This window comes from Bufo gargarizans, chromosome 6, assembly GCF_014858855.1.
Source record: "Bufo gargarizans isolate SCDJY-AF-19 chromosome 6, ASM1485885v1, whole genome shotgun sequence".
NCBI lineage: Eukaryota > Metazoa > Chordata > Amphibia > Anura > Bufonidae > Bufo > Bufo gargarizans.
Window position 1 is genome coordinate 20,606,522 of NC_058085.1, and position 25,923 is coordinate 20,632,444.

At 43.6% G+C, this 25,923-nt stretch overlaps 1 protein-coding gene and 1 pseudogene across 1 annotated transcript in view; one reads left to right on the forward strand and one right to left on the reverse strand.

The window, feature by feature from the left end:
• The window catches only part of LOC122940390, a 1,294,760-nt pseudogene extending 1,290,387 nt beyond the window's left edge, over positions 1–4,373 (forward strand).
• LOC122940410 (oocyte zinc finger protein XlCOF7.1-like) overlaps positions 1–25,923 on the reverse strand; it is a 195,341-nt gene that overhangs the window by 137,068 nt on the left and 32,350 nt on the right. The gene's annotated exons all lie outside the window — the stretch shown is intronic.

Consider the following 25,923-nt stretch of genomic DNA (forward strand, 5'->3'; position numbering starts at 1 on the left):
AATAGCCCCTGGGGGGGTGCAGTTGATGTGGAGCAAGACGCAACAGCAGAAGAGGACTCAGCCGAGGAGGTTAGAGAAGAGGATGGAGTAGGAGGAGTAGAGGAGGTGGCTGCAGGCCTGCCTGAAAGTCGTGGTGGTGTCACCAACTCCTCTGCAGAGCCACGCATTCCATGCTTGGCAGCCGTGAGCAGGTTTACCCAATGCGCAGTGTACGTGATATACCTGCCCTGACCGTGCTTTGCATACCAGGTATCAGTGGTCAGATGGACCCTTGCCCCAACACTGTGTGCCAGACATGCCATGACTTCCTTTTCCACAATAGAGTACAGGTTGGGGATTGCCTTTTGTGAAAAAATAATAATAATAATCCGTCCGGGTACCTTCCACTGCGGTGTCCCAATAGCTACAAATTTTTTGAAGGCCTCAGACTCCACCAGCTTGTATGGTAAAAGCTGGCGGGCTAAGAGTTCCGACAAGCCAGCTGTCAGACGCCGGGCAAGGGGGTGACTCTGTGACATTGGCTTCTTACGCTCAAACATTTCCTTGACGGACACCTGACTGGGGGCAGATGAGCAGGTACTACATAAGGTGAGAGGTGGCGGATGTTTGAGAGGGGGCCAGGAGGACAGCAGTGGTTGATTCTGGACCAGGAGGAGGATGGTAGCTTTAAGTTTGTGTGCTGCTTGTACATATCATGTGTTGATCCCATAGGCATTTGTGATGTGCGATCATGTGCCTTCGCAAAGCAGTTGTACCTAGGTGGGTGTTGGATTTCCCACGACTCAGTTTCTTTTGGCACAGGTTGCAAATGGCATCGCTGTTATCAGAGGCAGACACACACAAAAAATTCCACAATGCTGAGCTTTGCAATGACGGCATTCTGGTGGTGGCAACAGCATGCGTTGATTGGCGTGCTGTCTGGCTGACCCCGGGTGCCGATGCTGTGGTGCTAGTGTTGGTGGTGGCGGCAGGCGGCAAGTGGTAACTTGAGGTGCCCGAAGCTTAGCTGGACGAGGATGGTGCATCAAGGTTCCGAGTGGAAGCTGTAGAAGATTGGGTCTCCTGTGTTAGCCAGTCAACTATGACCTCAGAACTTTTCGAGTTCAGGGTACGTGTATGAATTTTTTTCCGATTAGTTGTACTATGCGTGCAAGCTACTGTGACACCAGATATGATTGGTGCAACTGGGCACTGGCAGTAGTGGGCACAGTACACGCTGTGGGCCTGACACACACGCTGGCAGGCAACTGCAATTAGATTACAGTGTAAAAATTGTTGTTGTTTTTTAAATGCAAGCTACTGTGACACCAGATATGAATGGTGGCACTAGGCACTGGCAGTAGTGGGCACAGTACACGCTGTGGGCGTGACACACGCTGGCAGGCAACTGCAATTAGATTGCAGTGAAAAAAAAAAAAAGGATTGGAGTGGATACAGAGCACTGGCCTAGCTAACGATTTCCCTATTAAATCAGCAGCAGCTGCACTGTCCCTGCTCTCACTAAGGCCTCTTTCACACGGGCATTGCGGGAAAAGGTGCGGGTGTGTTGCGGGAAGTGCAAAGCATTGTAATGCGTTTTGCACGTGCGTGTGAAAAATCTGCATGTTTGGTACCCAAACCCGAACATCTTTACAGACCTTAGGGCTTGGAATCGGTGTTCTGTAGATTGTATTATTTTCCCTTATAACATAATAGCATTCTGAATACAGAATGCATAGTACAATAGCGCTGGAGGGGTTAAAAAATATTTTTTTTTTTACCTTAATCTACTTGATCGCGCAGCCCGAGATCTCTTCTGTCTTCATCTTAGCTGTGTGCAGGAAAAGGACCTGTGGTGACGTCACTCCGGTCATCACATGGTCTGTCACATGATCTTTTACCATGGTGATGGATCATGTGATGACCAGAGTGACAACACCACAGGTCCTTTTCCTGCACACAGCTAAGATGAAGACAGAAGAGTCTCCATCCCGATCGTCTCCTAGCAACCGTGCGTGAAAATCGCACCGCATCCGCACTTGCTTGCGGATGCTTGCGATTTTCACGCAGCCCCATTCACTTCTATGGGGCCTGCGTTGCGTGAAAAACGCACAAAATAGAGCTTGCTGCGATTTTCACACAGCGCACAAGTGATGCGTGAAAATCACCGCTCATGTGAATAGCCCCATACAAATGAATGGGTCCTGATTCAGTGCGGGTGCAATGCGTTCAACTCGCGCATTGCATCCGCGCGGAAAACTCGCCCGTGTGAAAGGGGCCTAACACCGCAGCTTCCGAATTAATCTAAGATGGATGCTGTCCTTGCTTTTTGATAGGAGGTGGGAGGGTCTGGGAGGGAGGGTATGCTGCTGATTGGCTGGAATGTGTCTGCTGACTGTGAGGTACAGGGTCAACGTTTGCTCAATAATGACGTATAGGGGGCGGACCGAACATCGCATATGTTCGCCTGCCGGTGAACTGTTTGCCGGCTAATAGTTCGGGACATCTCTACCAGCGCTAGGAAATGTTTTATTTATATGTATTTAAAATGACTGATTGGGTGGAGGTTGCAGGGAAGTTGCTCAAGGTGGGGGCCAAGCTGGCCTAGTTATGCCCCTCGGTCTACTATTAGATCGTGATCTTTTTGGCCACCACTGTTTTAGTCTGTTAATTCTGGTATTTTGTGCTATACCTTTCTGTGGATTTTTTTTTATGAAATGTAATAAAATTTAAATAGAATATTTTGGTATATTATTCATCAATAATAAAATGTATTTTGTTCTTGGCAGATGACTGTATCAGGAACTTAGAGAAGCATCTGGTATCTTCAGATTTTGAAGTAGATGATCATGGTATCATACAAGATATATATGAAGAGCATGCCAATATCCAAGATATATCTTCATCCAATCACAGCAAAAATGTATTATTTAATCCTTTTAAACAGATCCGATTGTCTGATTCATCACAGACTGTAACACAGAATATAAGTCACAGAAATGGTGTTAAACATCAAACAGCTCACCTAAGAGTGAATACATTTTCATGTTTAGAATGTGGGAAATGTTTTAGGCAGAAATCGGCACTTATTAGACATCATAGAGTTCACACCGGGGAGAGGCCATTTTCATGCTCTGAATGTGGGAAATGTTTTCAGCAGAAATCGGCACTTATTAGACATCATAGAGTTCACACCGGGGAGAAGCCATTTTCATGCTCAGAATGTGGGAAATGTTTTAACAGTAAATCCGATCTTGTTACACATCAGAGAACTCACACAGGAGAGAAGCCATTTTTATGTTCAGAATGCGGTGAATGTTTTAAGCATAAATCAGCTCTTATTAGACATCAGAGAATTCACACCGGGGAGAAGCCATTTTCATGCTCAGAATGTGGGAAATGTTTTAACAATAATTCACTTCTTATTATACATCAGAGAACTCACACCGGGGAGAAGCCATTTTCATGTTCAGAATGTGGGAAATGTTTTAACAAAAAATACGATCTTGTTACACATCAGAGAATTCACACAGGAGAGAAGCCATATCCATGTTCAGAATGCGGTGAATGTTTTAAGCAGAAATCGGCTCTTATTATACATCAGAGAGTTCACACCGGGGAGAGGCCATTTTCATGCTCAGAATGTGGGAAATGTTTTAAGCAAACATCAGATCTTATTAGACATCAGAGAGTTCACACTGGGGAGAGGCCATTTTCATGCTCAGAATGCGGTGAATGTTTTAAGCAGAAATCCGAACTTGTTGTACATCAGAGAGTTCACACAGGGGAGAGGCCGTTTTCATGCTCAGAATGTGGGAAATGTTTTAAGCAGAAATCGGCTCTTGTTTCACATAAAAAAACTCACAGAGAGAAGCAATCTCTATGCTTATCCCTTTAGTGACCACCCCTATGTGTTTTCATGGTAGTCAGTGTCACTAACTGGCTTTATTCCGTCAGTTACTCCATTTTAAAGAGAGATAAAACAGAACCTTGCTTTGAGTTACCAGAGGTGGCCGCGAGGCTTGGAGTGGTGATTTGGATCGCTGTGAGAGCTCTCCAAACACGTATTGTCTCCTGTATGTTGGTGAAGTAAAATGAGAAAAATATATAAATAAAACTATTGTTTAGAAATAGAAAACAGAAAATTGGCATGTGCGTATGTATTCAGCCCCTTTGTAAGAAAGCCCATAAAAAGCTCTGGTGCAACCAATTACCTTCAGAAGTCACATAGTGAAAAGATGTCCACCTGCGTGCAATCTAAGAGTTACATGATTGGTCATTACATATACACACCTTTTTTAAAAGGCCCCAGAGGATGCAACACCTAAGCAAGATGCATCACTAACCAAACACTGCCATGAAGACCAAGGAAATCTCCAAACAAGTAAGGGACAATGTTGTTGAGAAGTATAAGTCAGGGTTAGGTTATAAATAATATAGCCAGATCTTTGATGATCCCTAGGAGCACCATCAAATCTATCATAACCAAATTGAAAGAACATGGCACAACAGCAAACTTGCCAAGAGACGGCCGCCCATCAAAACTCACGGATCGGGCAAGGAGGGCATTAATCAGAGAGGCAGCACAGATACCTAAGGTAACCCTAGAGGAGCTGCAGAGTTCCACAGCAGAGACTGGAGTATCTGTACATAGGACGACAATAAGCCGTACTCTCCATAGAGTTGGGCTTTATGGTGGAGTGGCCAGAAGAAAATCATTACTTTCAGCTAAAGAAATTAAGGCTCGTTGTGAGTTTGCGAAAAGGCATGTGGGAGACTCCCAAAATGTATGGAGGAAGGTGCTCTGGTCTGATAAGACTAAAATTTAATTTTTCAGCTATCAAAGAAAAAGCTATGTGTGGCGCAAACCCAACACATCACCCAAAGAACACCATCCCCACATTGAGAACTGGTGATGGCAGCATCATGCTGGGGAAACTGGTCATAGTGGAGGGAAAAATGGATGGTGCTAAATACAGGGCAAAACCTATACCACTCTGTGCGTGATTTGAGGCTAGGACAGAGGTTCACCTTCCAGCAGGACAATCACCCCAAACACACTGCTAAAGCAACACTTGAGTGGTTTAAGGGGAAACATGTAAATGTGTTGGAATGGCCGAGTCACAGCCCAGATTTTAATCCAATAGAAAATCTGTGGTCTGTCATGTATCTTCTATATAAAAAGAATCTTCATATATAAAAGAGGATAAAAAAAACATAAAAATTATATTATCCTTCTGGCGGACATAAACACGCCTCTAAGTTCTTTTATCGAGTATCTTAATTTGATTTGTTCAAGCAGTGAAACAAAGGGACAATTGTATATGCAAAAAAAAATTCGTTAAAACAAAGGATATAAAATCAAGACAATTGCAAAACAAAATGATGAAGTTACAAAATAATACCTAAAATGTACCACACGGTGGTGCTAACACACCCCTATCTGATCAGCACAGTGTGACTTAGTGATTTATGACAATCAGTGTCATACTTTTAACAAACAGACTCGTATACCAAGAGAAACTTAGGATCTTCTGTTTATCAAACAGGCTATAACAATAAAACACGGATTATACAGGAAAATAACTGTTATCCCTTGACTCTGTTTTCCTATGACCAATCAAAAAAATATGATAATATGATAAAATATTCAGCTCGGCAATCAGACTATGGAAAATAACTTTCCAAGGGTTTTAGTCCTCTTTTCAAATAATGTCAGATCTTCCATTAACAATATGCATCTTTGCTAAGAGAATAATCAGCATTATGGAGGCACCTAACACTATATATTCCCACAGTATGGGAACTCTTGGCTATATACCGAGAGAAATATCTTATTAATATCACGAGTAGAGTTGAGCGAACACCTGAATGTTCGGGTTCGAGAAGTTCGGCCGAACTTCCCGGAAATGTTCGGGTTCGGGATCCGAACCCGAACCCCATTGAAGTCAATGGGGACCCGAACTTTTCGGCACTAAAAAGGCTGTAAAACAGCCCAGGAAAGAGCTAGAGGGCTGCAAAAGGCAGAAAAATGTAGTTAAATCCCCTGCAAACAAATGTGGATAGGGAAATTAATTAAAATAAAAATAAAATAAATAAAAATTAACCAATATCAATTGGAGAGAGGTCCCATAGCAGAGAATCAGGCTTCATGTCACCCACCACTGGAACAGGCCACTGTCAGATATTTAGACCCCGGCACCCAGACAGAGGAGAGAGGTCCCATTGCAGAGAATCAGGCTTCATGTCATTGCAGAGAATCAGGCTTCATGTCACCCACCACTGGAACAGGCCATTGTCAGATATTTTGGCCCTGGCACCCAGACAGAGGAGAGAGGTCCCATAGCAGAGAATCAGGCTTCATGTCATAGCAGAGAATCAGGCTTCACGTCACCCACCACTGGAACAGGCCATTGTCAGATATATTGGCCCTGGCACCCAGACAGAGGAGAGAGGTCCCATTGCAGAGAATCACGCTTCATGTCACCCAACACTGGAACAGGCCACTGTCAGATATTTTTAGGCCCCGGCACCCAGACAGAGGAGAGAGGTCCCATAGCAGAGAATCAGGCTTCATGTCATAGCAGAGAATCAGGCTTCACGTCACCCACCACTGGAACAGGCCATTGTCAGATATTTTGGCCCTGGCACCCAGACAGAGGAGAGAGGTCCCATAGCAGAGATTCAGGCTTCATGTCATAGCAGAGAATCAGGCTTCATGTCATAGCAGAGAATCAGGCTTTACGTCACCCACCACTGGAACAGGCCATTGTCAGATATTTTGGCCCTGGCACCCAGACAGAGGAGAGAGGTCCCATAGCAGAGATTCAGGCTTCATGTGTCACGGAAGGTGTACAGGAAACAAGATAATGCAAAATGAATATATGACTCACTGGATCCAAAACTAAGGAACAAAAGGGAGACCCCTGCATAAGACCTGGCACTCTCCCTGACTGCTCAGCCTATGCGAAAATCCCAATGGTGGATGATCGCATATCCACGTACCTCGACTATATACCACCTGAACACCCTACAATAGTGAGGGGACACGACCACCGGATCCCTACGCTAGACACGGAGGGAGTCAGGGTCACCTGGGATCCAGCAAACAGAAAATCACAAATAAATGTACAGCACTTATCTTGTAGAAGGCTGGAAAATAGGATCAGCATGCACACACACTCCAGGAAGTTGTATAAGCCGCACACTAATGCATTATGGGGAGGAATTTAAAGGGATGCAATCAGTCCAACTACATGACAGCTGAGAGAGGCTAACGAGATGAGGAACTGAAATTCAAAACAAAGAAAACTCAAGGAGGAGGCTTCTGTCAGAGCTTCTCAGCTGTCTGGTTGTGACATCATGTCATAGCAGAGAATCAGGCTTCATGTCATAGCAGAGAATCAGGCTTCATGTCATAGCAGAGTCAGGCTTCACGTCACCTACCACTGGTACAAGCCATTGTCAGATATTTTGGCCCTGGCACCCAGACAGAAGAGAGAGGTCCCATTGCAGAGAATCAGGCTTCATGTCACTCAACACTGGAACAGGCCACTGTCAGATATTTTTAGGCCCCGTCACCCAGACAGAGGAGAGAGGTCCCATAGCAGAGATTCAGGCTTCATGTCATAGCAGAGAATCAGGCTTCACGTCACCCACCACTGGAACAGGCCATTGTCAGATATTTTGGCCCTGGCACCCAGACAGAGGAGAGAGGTCCCATTGCAGAGAATCAGGCTTCATGTCATAGCAGAGAATCAGGCTTCATGTCACCCACCACTGGAACAGGCCATTGTCAGATATTTTGGCCCTGGCACCCAGACAGAGGAGAGGGGTCCCATAGCAGAGAATCAGGCTTCACGTCACCCACCACTGGAACAGGCCATTGTCAGATATTTTGGCCCTGGCACCCTGACAGAGGAGAGAGGTCCCATAGCAGAGATTCAGGCTTCATGTCATAGCAGAGAATCCGGCTTCATGTCATAGCAGAGAATCAGGCTTCATGTCATAGCAGAGAATCAGGCTTCATGTCATAGCAGAGAATCAGGCTTCACGTCACCCACCACTGGAACAGGCCATTGTCAGATATTTTGGCCCTGGCACCCAGACAGAGGAGAGAGGTCCCATAGCAGAGATTTAGGCTTCATGTCATAGCAGAGATTTAGGCTTCATGTCATAGCAGAGAATCAGGCTTCATGTCATAGCAGAGAATCATGCTTCATGTCACCCACCACTGGAACAGGCCATTGTCAGATATTTTGGCCCTGGCACCCAGACAGAGGAGAGAGGTCCCATAGCAGAGATTCAGGCTTCATGTGTCACGGAAGATGTACAGGAAACAAGATAATGCAAAATGAATATATGACTCACTGGATCCAAAACTAAGGAACAAAAGGGAGACCCCTGCATAAGACCTGGCACTCTCCCTGACTGCTCAGCCTATGCGAAAATCCCAATGGTGGATGATCGCATATCCACGTACCTCGACTATATACCACCTGAACACCCTACAATAGTGAGGGGACACGACCACCGGATCCCTACACTAGACACGGAGGGAGTCGGGGTCACCTGGGATCCAGCAAACAGAAAATCACAAATAAATGTACAGCACTTATCTTGTAGAAGGCTGGAAAATAGGATCAGCATGCACACACACTCCAGGAAGTTGTATAAGCCGCACACTAATGCATTATGGGGAGGAATTTAAAGGGATGCAATCAGTCCAACTACATGACAGCTGAGAGAGGCTAACGAGATGAGGAACTGAAATTCAAAACAAAGAAAACACAAGGAGGAGGTTCTGAAAGGCTTCTGTCAGAGCTTCTCAGCTGTCTGGTTGTGACATCATGTCATAGCAGAGAATCAGGCTTCATGTCATAGCAGAGAATCAGGCTTCATGTCATAGCAGAGAGTCAGGCTTCACGTCACCCACCACTGGAACAGGCCATTGTCAGATATTTTGGCCCTGGCACCCAGACAGAAGAGAGAGGTCCCATTGCGGAGAATCAGGCTTCATGTCACTGAACACTGGAACAGGCCACTGTCAGATATTTTTAGGCCCCGGCACCCAGACAGAGGAGAGAGGTCCCATAGCAGAGATTCAGGCTTCACATCACCCACCACTGGAACAGGCCATTGTCAGATATTTTGGCCCTTGCACCCAGACAGAGGATAGGGGTCCCATAGCAGAGAATCAGGCTTCATGTCATAGCAGAGAATCAGTCTTCATGTCACCCAACACTGGAACAGGCCACTGTCAGATATTTTTAGGCCCCGGCACCCAGACAGAGGAGAGAGGTCCCATAGCAGAGAATCAGGCTTCATGTCATAGCAGAGAATCAGGCTTCATGTCACCCACCACTGGAACAGGCCATTGTCAGATATTTTTAGGCCCGGCACCCAGACAGAGGAGAGAGGTCCCATAGCAGAGAATCAGGCTTCATGTCATAGCAGAGAATCGGGCTTCATGTCACCCAACACTGGAACAGGCCACTGTTAGATATTTTTAGGCCCCGACACCCAGACAGAGGAGAGAGGTCCCATAGCAGAGAATCAGGCTTCATGTCATAGCAGAGAATCAGGCTTCACGTCACCCACCACTGGAACAGGCCATTGTCAGATATTTTGGCCCTGGCACCCAGACAGTAGAGAGAGGTCCCATTGCAGAGAATAAGGCTTCATGTCATAGCAGAGAATCAGGCTTCACGTCACCCACCACTGGAACAGGCCATTGTCAGATATTTTGGCCCTGGCACCCAGACAGAGGAGAGAGGTCCCATTGCAGAGAATCAGGCTTCACGTCACCCACCACTGGAACAGGCCATTGTCAGATCTTTTGGCCCTTGCGCCCAGACAGAGGAAAGGGTTCCCATAGCAGAGAATCAGGCTTCATGTCACCCAACACTGGAACAGGCCACTGTCAGATATTTTTAGGCCCCGGCACCCAGACAGAGGAGAGAGGTCCCATAGCAGAGAATCAGGCTTCATGTCATAGCAGAGAATCATGCTTCATGTCACCCACCACTGGAACAGGCCATTGTCAGATATTTTTAGGCCCCGGCACCCATACAGAGGAGAGAGGTCCCATAGCAGAGAATCAGGCTTCATGTCATAGCAGAGAATCAGGCTTCATGTCACCCAACACTGGAACAGGCCACTGTCAGATATTTTTAGGCCCCGGCACCCAGACAGAGGAGAGGTTCATTCAACTTTGGGTTGCCCCGCAATATAATGGTAAAATGAAAATAAAAATAGGATTGAATGAGGAAGTGCCCTGGAGTACAATAATATATGGTTAAGGGGAGGTAGTTAATGTCTAATCTGCACAAGGGATGGACAGGTCCTGTGGGATCCATGCCTGGTTCATTTTTATGAATGTCAGCTTGTCCACATTGGCTGTAGACAGACGGCTGCGTTTGTCTGTAATGACGCCCCCTGCCGTACTGAATACACGTTCAGACAAAACGCTGGCCGCCGGGCAGGCCAGCACCTCCAAGGCATAAAAGGCTAGCTCTGGCCACGTGGACAATTTGGAGACCCAGAAGTTGAATGGGGCCGAACCATCAGTCAGTACGTGGAGGGGTGTGCACACGTACTGTTCCACCATGTTAGTGAAATGTTGCCTCCTGCTAACACGTTCCGTATCAGGTAGTGCTGCAGTTAGCTGTGGCGTGTTGACAAAACTTTTCAACATCTCTGCCATGCTAACCCTGCCCTCAGAGGAGCTGGCCGTGACACAGCTGCCTTGGTGACCTCTTGCTCCTCCTCTGCCTTCGCCTTGGGCTTCCACTTGTTCCCCTGTGACATTTGGGAATGCTCTCAGTAGCGCGTCTACCAATGTGTGCTTGTATTCGCGCATCTTCCTATCACGCTCCAGTGCAGGAAGTAAGGTGGGAACATTGTCTTTGTACCGGGGATCCAGCAGGGTGGCAACCCAGTAGTCCGCACACGTTAAAATGTGGGCAACTCTGCTGTCGTTGCGCAGGCACTGCAGCATGTAGTCGCTCATGTGTGCCAGGCTGCCCAGAGGTAAGGACAAGCTGTCCTCTGTGGGAGGCGTATCGTCATTGTCCTGCGTTTCCCCCCAGCCACGCACCAGTGATGGGCCCGAGCTGCGTTGGGTGCCACCCAGCTGTGAACATGCTTCATCCTCCTCCATTTCCTCCTCCAGTAGTGCGCCCTGGCTGGCCACATTTGTACCTGGCCTCTGCTGTTGCAAAAAACCTCCCTCTGAGTCACTTCGAAGAGACTGGCCTGAAAGTGCTAAAAATGACCCCTTTTCCTCCTCCTCCTCCTGGGCCACCTCCTCTTCCATCATCGCCCTAAGTGTTTTCTCAAGGAGACATAGAAGTGGTATTGTAATGCCGATAACGGCGTCATCGCCACTGGCCATGTTGGTGGAGTACTTGAAACAGCACAACAGGGCACACAGGTCTCGCATGGAGTCCCAGTCATTGGTGGTGAAGTGGTGCTGTTCCGCAGTGCGACTGACCTGTGCGTGCTGCAGCTGAAGCTTCACTATGGCCTGCTGCTGCTCGCACAGTCTGTCCAGCATGTGCAAGGTGGAGTTCCACCTGGTGGGCACGTCGCTAATGAGGCGGTGAGCGGGAAGGCCGAAGTTACGCTGTAGCGCAGACAGGTGAGCAGCGGCATGATGTTAACGCCGGAAGCGCGCACAGACGGCCCGCACTTTATGCAGCAGCTCTGACATGTCGGGGTAATTGTGAATGAACTTCTGCACTACCAAATTCAGCACATGCGCCAGGCAAGCGATGTGCGTCAAACCGGCTAGTCCCAGAGCTGCGATGAGATTTCGCCAATTATCGCACACCACCAGGCCGGGCTTGAGGCTCACCGGCAGCAACCACTCATCGGTCTGTTGTTCAATACCCCGCCACAACTCCTGCGCGTTGTGGGGCTTGTCCCCCAAACATATGAGTTTCAGAATGGGCTGCTGACGTTTACCCCGGGCTGTGCTGAAGTTGGTGGTGAAGGTGTGTGGCTGACTGGATGAGCAGGTGGAAGAAGAGGAGGAGGAAGCCGAGTAGGAGGAGGCGGCAACAGGAGGCAAAGAATGTTGCCCTGCGATCCTTGGCGACGGAAGGACGTGCACCAAAGAGCTCACCGCCTGGGGCTCAGCCGCCACTACATTTCTCCAGTGTGCAGTTAGGGAGATATAGCATACCTGACCACGCTTACTGGTCCACGTATCTATGGTTAGGTGGACCTTGCCACAAATGGCGTTGCGCAGTGCATACTTGATTTTATCGGATACTTGGTTGTGCAGGGAGGGCACGGCTCTCTTGGAGAAGTAGTGGCGGCTGGGAACAACATACTGTGGGACAGCAAGCGACATGAGCTGTTTGAAGCTGTCTGTGTCCACCAGCCTGAATGACAGCATTTCATAGGCCAGTAGTTTAGAAATGCTGGCATTCAGGGCCAGGGATCAAGGGTGGCTAGGTGGGATTTTACGCTTTCTCTCAAATGTTTGTGAGATGGAAAGCTGAACGCTGCCGTGTGACATGGTGGAGATGCTTGGTGACAGAGGTGGTGGTGTTAGTGGTACATCCTCTGTTTGCTGGGCGGCAGGTGCCAACATTCCTCCAGAGGCGGAGGAAGTGGCCGAGGCGGCAGCAGCAGAAGAGGTAGCAGGGGGAGCCTGAGTGAGTTCCTTGTTTTTAAGGTGTTTACTCCACTGCAGTTCATGCTTTGCATGCAGATTGTGCTAAGGTTCAGAACGTTAATGCCTCGCTTCAGGCTCTGATGGCACAGCATGTCGTCAGCACATTGTTTGAAGAACTGCCACGCCAGGGAACTCATTGAAGCTGCCTTTTGGGTGCTCGGTCCCAGGTGGCGCCGGCCAGTAGGAGGCGAACTCTCTTGGCGGCGGGTGTTCTGCTTTTCCCCCTGCTCCCTCTTTTGCTACGCTGTTGGCTCGGTCTCACCACTGCCTCTTCCTCCGAACTCTGAAAGTCAATGGTACGACCTTCATTCCATGTGGGGTCTATGACCTCATCTTCCACCCAGTCTTCCTCCCTGACCTCCTGTTCAGTCTGCACACTGCAGAAAGACGCAGCAGTTGGCACCTGTGTTTCGTCATCATCAGAGACATGCTCAGGTTGTATTCCCATGTCCTCATCATCATGAAACATAAGTGGTTGTGCGTCAGTGCATTATATGTCTTCCACCGCTGGGAAAGGGCTAAGTTAAAAATTATTTGGCCCAATGTATTGAATTCAAATTCAGGCCTTTTTTTACAGGCACCTAACACTATCTATTTAAGTACCGTATTACACTAATACAGGCACAACAGTAACAACAGATTTAGCTGAATATAAATTGTAGGCCTAGTATTTAGGCCCTGGATGACAGGTTTCCTTTTACGGACAGAATTAGACTTCGAGATGCACGGTAGCGTGTGAAGTTATTGAGGATGACCCTATCAGCACTTGAATTTGCACCTTCAATGTAATATACCCTTTTACGGACAGAAATACACTATGTGAGATGCATAATAGTGCGTGCAAATTTAAAGGCTTATGCTTTCAGCAATTGTAATTTAACAGTTTGTGTAATATACCCTTTTACGGAACAAAAATACAATTGGAGATGCACGCTGAGTGTAATATACCCTTTTACGGACAGATTTTAACTTGGCCTGCAACAGCAGAAACCACTGATTTAGGGTATTGCTATTTTGGGAATTGAATTTCAACCCAGAACAAAAACTATGCTTTAACGGACACTAAAAAAACTTGTCCAGCCACAGCTGGAACATGTCACGAGGGTGTCAAGGGCCACGTCTGACTCCGTTATACCCGGGGTCAGGAAGTCGCAGCGGGTGGCTGCGCGCTCTATGTCTAAAGATCACGCTGGTTCTTAATGATAGTTTTCTGTGTTTGCCTTGCAATCCTTTTTGTCTCACTCAGGGATCCGTAGCTTCTTCTCCTCAGCTGTTTCTTGTCTGTCACTCCCAACCTCCTTATATTCTCCTCTCCCACTTCTCTGGTTGCCAGATATAGAGCTTCCTGCCTGGACTTCTATACTGACCCACGTGGTTGTTGTTCCAGAGTGTTACCCTCCGGATCCCTGTTGGGCTTTTGTTGTCCACTGTGGTCGCCCACCTGGGATTATATGTTTTCTCTGTATTGTCTGTCCTCTCTTTGGTGTTTTCCTTTAGTGTTAGTGGTGCGGACTAGTGCTCCCACCGCCCTATTCACTACCTAGGGCTCATCTTAAGGAAAGCCAGGGTTTTAGGCACGTGATCGGCGGACGGGTGAGGAACCCATCTAGGGACGTCAAGGCAGTCAGGTGCCAGCCTCAAGGTGAGTTAGGGGGTCACCACTTTTCCCTCTCCCTTGGACAGGGCCTTCCCTTTTCCCTCCCTTTGTGTCACTTATGTGATCTGGCAACACCAGATTTAGGGTATTGCTATTTTGGCAATTGAATTTCACCCCAGGAAAAAAATATATCCTTTGCCAGACAGCAGACAGTATTACAATTGGCTAGCCACAGCTAAAACACCAGATTTAGGGGATTGCTACTTTGGCAATTGTATTTCACCCCTCAATAAAATAGCAAGCACAGCCAAGCCCCTGATGTAGGATATAGCAAAAACAAAACAAAAAAAAACACACTATTGATGGTTAAATGGACTTGGTGGCAGCTTGTGCTGGCGCACCACAAGACACAAAATGGCCGCCAATCACCCCAGAAAAAAAGTGACAGAAAAACGCTCTGGGCAGCCTAAAAACAGTGAGCAATTAACTAGCAGAAGTTGAATGATTCACAGCTGTAGATCGATCACTTCCTTAAGTGTTTTTGCTGAGTAAATCTCTGCCTAATCTCGCCCTAACAGCAGCTGCATCCTCTCCCTACACTGATCAGAGCAGAGTGACGGGCGGTGCTACGTGACTCCAGCTTAAATAGAGGCTGGGTCACATGCTGCATGGCCAATCACAGCTATGCCAATAGTAGGCATGGCTGTGATGGCCTTTTGGGGCAAGTAGTATGATGCTTGTTGATTGGCTGCTTTGCAGCCTTTCAAAAAGTGTCAAGAAAGCGCCGAACACCGAACCCGAACTTTTACGTAAATGTTCGGGTCCGTGTCACGAACACCCCAAAATTTGGTACGAACCCGAACTATACAGTTCGGGTTCGCTCATCCCTATTTTCCAACTATTACTCTGGCCCAAAAGAAAACACTTGAGGTAGAGTTCTCAATTCAGGAACTTGAGGGGGCAATCAAACTATGTTCAGGGAATTCCACCCCCGGTTCGGACTCCCATATGAATTCTACAGCAAATATAAGGAGTTTATTCTCCCTAGACTCTTAGGGGTCTTTGCTGAATCGGTGGAGGATAGGAAACTGCCAGACTCAATGATGGAAGCCGTAATAACATTAATCCCAAAAAAAGGTAAGGACCCCGCAGATCTGGGATTGTATAGACCGATTTCACTGCTTAATGCAGATGTAAAGCTACTCCCAAGGATTTTTGCCACAAGGTTCTCCTGGGTTATTTCCTCCATTGTCCACCCAGATCAGAATGGATTTATTCAAAATAAGGGCACACATTACAATCTGCATCAGCTCTTTGCCAACATACAGGCCCCTGGGGGGACCGCTCGCTCCATCCTGTCATTGGATGCCTCTAAGGCCTTTGACAGGGTCTTCCTCTGGAGGATTTTGACAAGGATGGGCTTTGGGGAAAGATTTATAAATATCCTTAAATTATTAAATAGATCCCCTACGGCAATACTAAATCTTAACAGGATCTTGACCACTAGTTTCGATCTAAATAGAGGTACGTGCCAGGGTTGCCCATTATCCCCATTGTTATTTGATATCTACATTGAGCCCCTAGCTCTGGCCCATAGGCAGGATGATCAGGTTAAAGTATTTGGAATACTAGGAGTGCAAGACCGTATCTTGCTATATGCGGATGATGTTCTTTTTTTTTATAGACCACACGGAAACAACTCTCACCAGAATCATTAAAATGGTTAAATCATTTGATGAGGTGTCTGGTCTTCTTATAAAGTGGTCTAATACCAGTTTGATGCCAATAGACCCTCTACCCCAGAAGGAGGTTCTTGTAACTCAGTTGGACATCGTTGACACTTTTTAATACTTGGGCTTGATTATATCGTCCAGGGTTAAAAATTTTGCCCAACTTAATTTGATCCCATTGATAATGAAAACTAGAGCAAAAATAGGAATCTGGTTTAGACTTCCTCTATCCAGAGCTGACCGAGTTTCATTGGTTAAAATGGTGATACTACCACAATTTCTGTATGTGCTCAGGAATACACCTACCTGGATAGAAGATAAATACTTTAAACTCATGGAAAGAACAATTAATGATTTAGTGTGGGGAAGAAAACGAGTCTGGCTAAAATTGGAACATCTATACAAACCACTGGAATATGGGGGTTTAAATCTCCCCTATCTTAAAGGGTATTTTAATGTTGCCCAGCTACTGATGTGTTATGAATAAAAAAAATAGTGCACTTTAGGGAGCTTTTCATATAATAATATATTTACCCTTTTGGAATCCGGGCTATTGAGTAGTCAAGAACGGGGTCATAGAGAGACTATAAAATTACTTTCGAAAGTGTGGTCCGCTACTAGAACATGGCTGAAGGTAAAGGGTTCACTCACATTCACGCCTCTTTGGCACAACATATACCTACAGATGTTGGATGGTATAGCAGCCGACACATTTTGGAATTTGAATAGGATTATTTACATCTCACAAGTAGTTAAGGATAGAGAGATTAAGTCATTCACAAAGTTATCACATAATGTAGAAAACCTTTCATGGTTTAGGTATTTCCAGCTGCGTTCAGCATTATCTAGTCTGGATGATAAATTAGTGTTGGATATAGATAGTTCATCTTTTTTAAATGATTGGATAGGGAGGACACCTTTAAGATTGAAGATTTTAAATATATATAAACTATTACTTAAGGCACGGTTTTGTGATACACAGTGACCAGGACAAAGAGCCTGGGAGTTGGATTGTCCGAATATACAACTAGAAGGGTGGGGGGAGATCTTCGCTAATTTAGGCTCACTATCCCGGAACTTTAGCCATATTATAGTACATTTTAATATCTGCCATAGACTAAATGTTACCCCTATATGGCTAAATAAATGTGGGCTAAGTGATACATCCAAGTGCCCTAGATGCGATATCCTAGGTGTGGACTACCTCCATATGATCTGGACCTGCTCAGAACTTAGAAAATACTGGAATAATATCAATAACTTTCTTATTTATAAACTTAAAATACGAATACCCTTTGAACCTCAAGTGTTCTTGCCTAATGAGTTTTTCACAATAAGTAGCCATAAGTATCAAAAGATTCTTCTAGGCAGGATATTGCTGTTAGCTAGGATTCTGGTTAGCCGGACCTGGTTTGCTCGGCACATTCCAGAATTAAACACCTTGATAAATCTAGTTAACAAAGTAAAAAACTATGAACAGATTCTGTATAGGCAGAGAGATGTGGATGAGAAGTGGATTAGGATATTGGGCGGCTGGAAGATCTGACTGATTGTAATAATTTATACATTTTCCAAATTATTTTTTCTTTTTTTTCTTCTTTCAGTCTCCCTTCCCCCCCTTCCGTAGGCATCGTGCTGCCTTGGGGACCCGATGGCACCGCCGATCGCCGCCTCAAACCGCAGGTAAAGCCGTAAACTTAAGTATCAGGACAACATGCCGTAACGGTACATCATGTGTCCTGAAGAGGTTAAATCTACCAATACCTCCTAAACCAAATTCGCCAAAGCTGGAATGGCAATGATAGAATATTGGTCGCATTGCGAATCCAACAGTATTGCTTAAAGTTTCCTTTTGCTTGTATTGTTGCAGTTAACAAGTTACCACTGCATCTTATGGGTTAAATGTCCACCATCAGTATTACTGACGGTCACGCACATCAGCCACGGAAGTAAAGCTACGTCATTGGGTGTGAAGCTGTTTGATTTTGGCACAAATTAAAGTGGTTACATCACACTACAATGTCTGTAACATGTATGTATGGATAGCAGACAAATGTCTCTCATATGCACATAGCACCTCTATTTACGTGCTACACACTGTATATACAACGCTATAAAAACAACACCAATACACCATTCCTCATACACCACACACATACAATTTAAATTCAATGAAATATTCTAATGTTAACCTAAAATCAAACATTTTACATTAATAGAACATTTATTTATTTTGGTGACTTGATCATATTACTATTACTTTTCAAATTTTTGGCATTACATGTACAGGTCCTTCTCAAAAAATTAGCATATTGTGATAAAGTTCATTATTTTCTGTAATGTACTAATAAACATTAGACTTTCATATATTTTAGATTCATTACACACCAACTGAAGTAGCTCAAGCCTTTTATTGTTTTAATATTGATTATTTTGGCATACAGCTGATGAAAACCCAAAATTCCTATCTCAAAAAATTTGCATATCATGAAAAGGTTCTCTAAACGAGCTATTAACCTAATCATCTGAATCAACTAATTAACTCTAAACACCTGCAAAAGATTCCTGAGGCTTTTAAAAACTCCCAGCCTGGTTCATTACTCAAAACCGCAATCATGGGTAAGACTGCCGACCTGACTGCTGTCCAGAAGACCATCATTGACACCCTCAAGCAAGAGGGTAAGACACAGAAAGAAATTTCTGAACGAATAGGCTGTTCCCAGAGTGATGTATCAAGGCACCTCAGTGGGAAGTCTGTGGCAGAAAAGGCTGCACAACGATAAGAGGTGACCGGACCCTGAGGAAGATTGTGGAGAAGGACCGATTCCAGACCTTGGGGGACCTGCGGAAGCAGTGGACTGAGTCTGGAGTAGAAACATCCAGAGCCACCGTGTACAGGCGTGTGCAGGAAATGGGCTACAGGTGCCGCATTCCCCAGGTCAAGCCACTTTTGAACCAGAAACAGCGGCAGAAGCGCCTGACCTGGGCTACAGAGGGGCTACAGAGAAGCAGCACTGGACTGTTGCATGTCATTCGGAAATCAAGGTGCCAGAGTCTGGAGGAAGACTGGGGAGAGGGAAATGCCAAAATGACTGAAGTCCAGTGTCAAGTACCCACAGTCTGTGATGGTCTGGGGTGCCATGTCAGCTGCTGGTGTTGGTCCACTGTGTTTTATCAAGGGCAGGGTCAATGCAGCTAGCTATCAGGAGATTTTGGAGCACTTCATGCTTCCATCTGCTGAAAAGCTTTATGGAGATGAAGATTTCATTTTTCAGCACGACCTGGCACCTGCTCACAGTGCCAAAACCACTGGTAAATGGTTTACTGACCATGGTATTACTGTGCTCAATTGGCCTGCCAACTCTCCTGACCTGAACCCCATAGAGAATCTGTGGGATATTGGGAAGAGAAAGTGGAGAGACGCAAGACCCAACACTCTGGATGAGCTTAAGGCCGCTATCGAAGCATCCTGGGCCTCCATAACACCTCAGCAGTGCCACAGGCTGATTGCCTCCATGCCACGCCGCATTGAAGCAGTCATTTCTGCAAAAGGATTCCCGACCAAGTATTGAGTGCATAACTGAACATAATTATTTGAAGGTTGACTTTTTTTGTATTAAAAACACTTTTCTTTTATTGGTCGGATGAAATATGCTAATTTTTTGAGATAGGAAATTTGGGTTTTCATGAGCTGTATGCCAAAATCATCAATATTAAAACAATAAAAGGCTTGAACTACTTCAGTTGTGTGTAATGAATCTAAAATATATGAAAGTCTAATGTTTATCAGTACATTACAGAAAATAATGAACTTTATCACAATATGCAAATTTTTTTAGAAGGACCTGTATAAAAAAGTATAATAATAAAATTAGTATTTGAAAATTGAATACATAGAGTGTAGAGATTAATAACTACTAAAACTGTATATGTATTTATTGTTTTCCTGTCATTTAAAAATAACATTCATCTACTAAAAAAATTATAAGATTCAATAAAAAAAAAAAAAAGATTGTTAGAAGAAAAAACCAGCATGGATTAGAAATAATTTTAGCGATTACGCAAAAATTTTTTTATTGGAGCATTGCATCCTCGATAACAAAAGAAAACTTTAGTGGAATCTCTCAAAAAATTGTGACATGATTTCTATAATAATCATGTGATAATTTACATATATTCTTATATAAATTAATAATGTATATAGCCACATCAAAATGTGCCAATAAATTCTACATTTACAAAACTGGATTACCACATGGCTGCGTATGACGCCAGTCACACAAAACCATGTAGAGAGAGGCCAACACGGAAGTCAGACATCCCTCCCAGGATGACTGATGACACCATGCTCGAACCTCGATCCTTATATAAAAAAAATTATAAATAATAAACTTTTTTTGTGTTTATCAATCAGTCCTGTACAGTTTTAACTGCACAACAACTGCTGACAATGGAAGGCCAGATGGAGTCCCCACCTTAAACAGTGACAACCACAACATGGCTCATCCAAACACAATTTTTTCAAAATAACAAACCTAAACAAAAAATAAAATAAAAATTTTCTGTGAATGTTGATTATTAACACTTAAAATAAATATTTTTTTTAAATATTATTTTAATCATAATGAGCATAGCACATGTCAGAATAGCAAACATGCACACCAATTTCTGAGAATTCCAATACTATATACTAGAGAAACTACTATTGAAAATAAGTGGTCCAATCTTGACAGACTGCTTAAACACGTATTTTGTTGTAATGTAATATAAGGATCAATCATAATTTAGCAGAATAATGGCAGAGAGTAGAATTTAAATACTAAAGCTACAGAACAAGGGCTAACCATCGATCTGCGTAACCAAGCACTGTCATGACAGGCAGCAGCTTATAAATGATAACTCTTCACTAAAACGACTACAACATTTTTTACACAACTATGCAGGCAGGATCAATAAACACCCAATCTTATAAATCTCAATGCTATAGTGTAAGTTCGACACATACATAGGACTAAATATTCAGATTAAATGGCAACATAAGATTAACTCTATTGGTCAAAGTCCTACAACTAAGTCAACAGCACCAAGACACACAGCAGCATCAGCTGGTAGAAGTTAAATTGGAGTATAAGGCCTATAAATATCTCGGCCTAACTCTGCAGGACAGGCAGCAGCAGCCAACATTGTTTTAAAAGTCCTACAGACAAGTCAACGTGATGTCGATGACAAACAACAGCATCAACTGGTAGAAGTTAAATTGGAGTATAAGGCCTATAAATATCTCGGCCTAACTCTGCAGGACAGGCAGCAGCAGCCAACATTGTTTTAAAAGTCCTACAGACAAGTCAACTTGATGTCGATGACAAACAACAGCATCAACTGGTAGAAGTTAAATTGGAGTATAAGGCCTATAAATATCTCAGCCTAACTCCGCAGGACAGGCAGCAGCAGCCAACGTTGTTTTAAAAGTCCTACAGACAAGTCAACGTGATGTCGATAACAAACAGCAGCAGCATCAGCTGGTAGAAGTTAAATTGGAGTATAAGGCCTATAAATATCTCGGCCTAACTCCGCAGGACAGGCAGCAGCAGCCAACGTTGTTTTAAAAGTCCTACAGACAAGTCAACGTGATCTCGATGACAAGCAGCAGCATCAACAGGTAGAAGTTACATTGGAGTATAAGTCCTATAAATATCTCGGCCTAACTCCGCAGGACAGGCAGCAGCAGCAGGTGACATGTGGGCAGCAGCAGTGTGTTCCCGGGAATGGGCCCCCACCAGACCCGGGCAACACCATACATCAACTGAGCCATCTCCGACATCAGCAGCAGCAACAGCAGGTGACATGTGGGCAGCAGCAGTGTGTTCCTGGGAATGGGCCCCCACCAGACCCGGGCAACACCATACATCAAGTGAGACATATTGAGATTAATTATATACATTATAGCTATCTATAAAATGTATGTAAATATATAAAGGAATTAACATGTACATATAGAACAAGATCTCTCATTTTACAGATCATGGACATTAAAAGTGCAGTGGAACACTTTGTTATCCGTTACAACGACATCATGTGTTTTTTCTCGAAGCCAGAGGGCTGTGGAAGTGTCAGTGTTTAGCAGCGGCTATTTCGTTCCTCCTCATGTCTGTGAGGAGAAATGTGTCCTGACGCTCGACCCACCCATACACGATCAGTATCACACACACACTAGTCTACATCCAACGGCTACACCCATCCCTCATGTGCCTGTGTGAGCACCAAAGGTAGTGATGAGCCAAGTTTCATCGGTCGGAGTCTGGAAGCATTCCGTCATGATCCGACGGGGGCGACGCAAACTCCCTTTGGCGATGAAGCAGCGTTGTTCCAAATCTGATGGAAGGGTCCACATTGGGGCTTCCACCAGTGAGCAACCTGTATGATCTCTTGCCGGTCCTAGGGCATAATGATCCATTATCAGTGGCTAATTTGAACAACCGGGGTATTGATGTCAGGTGCAAAGGGTGCATACTTCAGCATATTATTTACAGAAGATCCACTGGACCCAGGAAATCAATATTTATTATCCAATGGTCAAAAAGACCAATAATACCTGTTTTAGGTCAAATTTTAAAATATAACTTTTATTATTATTTATTAGAATAATTTTCCCCACATATAATACAATACAAAACAAAACAAGAAACAACTCTATTGAGAGTAGTTTAAAAATTATTACGACGAAGCTCCCCCGACATGTTTCACCGCTCGCGCGGCTTCTTCAGGGGGATGGAGCTACATGCAACACGAGCGCTTGTGATGCATAATGTTTTATAGTCCCAAGGCGGGTCATCATGAAGGAGAGCCAATCACAGCCTTCCTGCTCGTGTTGTAGGCGTCTACGGGGGCCAATCAAATTGCCGTCAATTACTTATGACGTCATCCACTAGAGGTCAGGAGGTACGGGTTCATGCGCCTACGTCAATACCCTCTTCCTACTGCGCATGCTCCCGCACTTAGACGGCCAGGTCTGTTCAGAAAAATGTATACATTGGATCTTCATTGATTTGCATCAGAGTGCACTTATCAACACATAGAGAGGAGAGATATCCACTCGGAACTTATTAGGACCATGTGGGAACAATGGGCATTCGGAACTTACTATATCCACTTGAATATAGTAATACTATCTTCCGAGCTGTAATTCATAACAGATATTAGATATTCCAAGGAGGAGGAAGAAGAGATGTATTAACTATATTCCCAGTTTTCTCTCTTTCTTTCTTTTTTTCTCTTTTTTTCTTCTTTTCTCTCTTTCTTCTTTTTTCTCCTTTTTTCTCTCCTTTTCTCTTTCTCTTTTCCCTCCCCCCCCCTTTTTTTCCTTCTTTTTTTCTTTTCTCTTTTTTTCTCTCTTTTTTCTTTTTTCTTTTTTCTTTCACTTTTTTCTGTTATCTAATTTTTCCCCTCTATTTTTCTCTCTATTTTCCTCTCTTCTTTTTATGATTTTATATCATCTCCATATATTGTGAAGCTCTCTATGATGGTTCTAATTTTCCTTATACCGTCGCTATATATATTTGGAACTCAATTGGATGACTTATATCCATTCATTGTGGATTATGGATGCCCCCATTATCTCAACTATTATTCCCAGTTTGATTCTTTGATATTATTCTTTTATCTTTTGTGGTTAATATTCTTGTTCATAACTGATATATTTATTTATTCATAATTCTCAAGAGAATCAAATCAATACTCAATTTTTTATATATATGATATTACGTCTTCCAAGCTGCTTCAAGCTATTATTCAGATTTCTCTTAATGCCATTAGTATTCTCTCTTTTTTTATATATATATATATTTTTATATATATATTCTCTTTTATATATATATATTCTCTTTTTTTATATATATATTTTTATATATATATTCACTATTGGTGTTAATATAGTCCAAAAAAGGGAATCCATTATCTCGATGTCTATAGAAATGCTGTAAACGAGAAGCCCTCATTGAGACCATTTGGGCTCATTGTATTTAATCGATCTATCCATCGTGCTTCACACTGCAGGAGTTTTCTATCCAAATTTCCGCCTCTAGGGCCCAAATTTAATTTTTCTATACCCCAAAACCGCAATACTGATATTTTGTTTTCATGTACATATTTGATATGTCTGGCAATTGGGGTATCTTTGCCTGTCTCAATGGAACTGAGGTGGCCAGGTATATCTGTATAAAAAAAGAGAATATATATATAAAAGAGAATATATATATAAAAATATATATATAAAAAAAGAGAGAATACTAATGGCATTAAGAGAAATCTGAATAATAGCTTGAAGCAGCTTGGAAGACGTAATATCATATATATAAAAAATTGAGTATTGATTTGATTCTCTTGAGAATTATGAATAAATAAATATATCAGTTATGAACAAGAATATTAACCACAAAAGATAAAAGAATAATATCAAAGAATCAAACTGGGAATAATAGTTGAGATAATGGGGGCATCCATAATCCACAATGAATGGATATGTCATCCAATTGAGTTCCAAATATATATAGCGACGGTATAAGGAAAATTAGAACCATCATAGAGAGCTTCACAATATATGGAGATGATATAAAATCATAAAAAGAAGAGAGGAAAATAGAGAGAAAAATAGAGGGAAAAAATTAGATAACAGAAAAAAGTGAAAGAAAAAAGAAAAAAGAGAGAAAAAAAGAGAAAAGAAAAAAAGAAGGAAAAAAAGGGGGCGGAGGGAAAAGAGAAAGAGAAAAGGAGAGAAAAAAGAGAAAAAAGGAGAAAAAAGAAGAAAGAGAGAAAAGAAGAAAAAAAGAGAAAAAAAGAAAGAAAGAGAGAAAACTGGGAATATAGTTAATACATCTCTTCTTCCTCCTCCTTGGAATATCTAATATCTGTTATGAATTACAGCTCGGAAGATAGTATTACTATATTCAAGTGGATATAGTAAGTTCCGAATGCCCATTGTTCCCACATGGTCCTAGTAAGTTCCGAGTGGATATCTCTCCTCTCTATGTGTTGATAAGTGCACTCTGATGCAAATCAATGAAGATCCAATGTATACATTTTTCTGAACAGACCTGGCCGTCTAAGTGCGGGAGCATGCGCAGTAGGAAGAGGGTATTGACGTAGGCGCATGAACCCGTACCTCCTGACCTCTAGTGGATGACGTCATAAGTAATTGACGGCAATTTGATTGGCCCCCGTAGACGCCTACAACACGAGCAGGAAGGCTGTGATTGGCTCTCCTTCATGATGACCCGCCTTGGGACTATAAAACATTATGCATCACAAGCGCTCGTGTTGCATGTAGCTCCATCCCCCTGAAGAAGCCGCGCGAGCGGTGAAACATGTCGGGGGAGCTTCGTCGTAATAATTTTTAAACTACTCTCAATAGAGTTGTTTCTTGTTTTGTTTTGTATTGTATTATATGTGGGGAAAATTATTCTAATAAATAATAATAAAAGTTATATTTTAAAATTTGACCTAAAACAGGCATACTTCAGCATGGCACAGCGGATCGCCAACACTGTCATCCAGCACAGTGCATTTTTCAGTCTGTTAAAAGGGGATCAAGTGTTATTCAGTTACATAGAACTGACAGTAAACTGTTTGGGCTTTATTAATCATGGTTATGGTTTTATTATGTTTTTTATAGAATTAAAAATAATTTTTTATTTACGTTCTATATCTATGTGCAATAATACAGTCCAATAGAATGCTGATATCAGCATTTTTAGCAAATTTGATTGCTTCCAGGCTGAAATAGTTGAGATAGATATATATAACCTGGACGATGAAACTTGGCTCATCACTGCCTTTGGTGCTCACAAAGGCACATGAGGGATGGGTGTAGCAGTTGGATGTAGACTATCGTGTGTGCGATACTGATAGTGTATGGGTGGGTGGAGCATCGGGACACA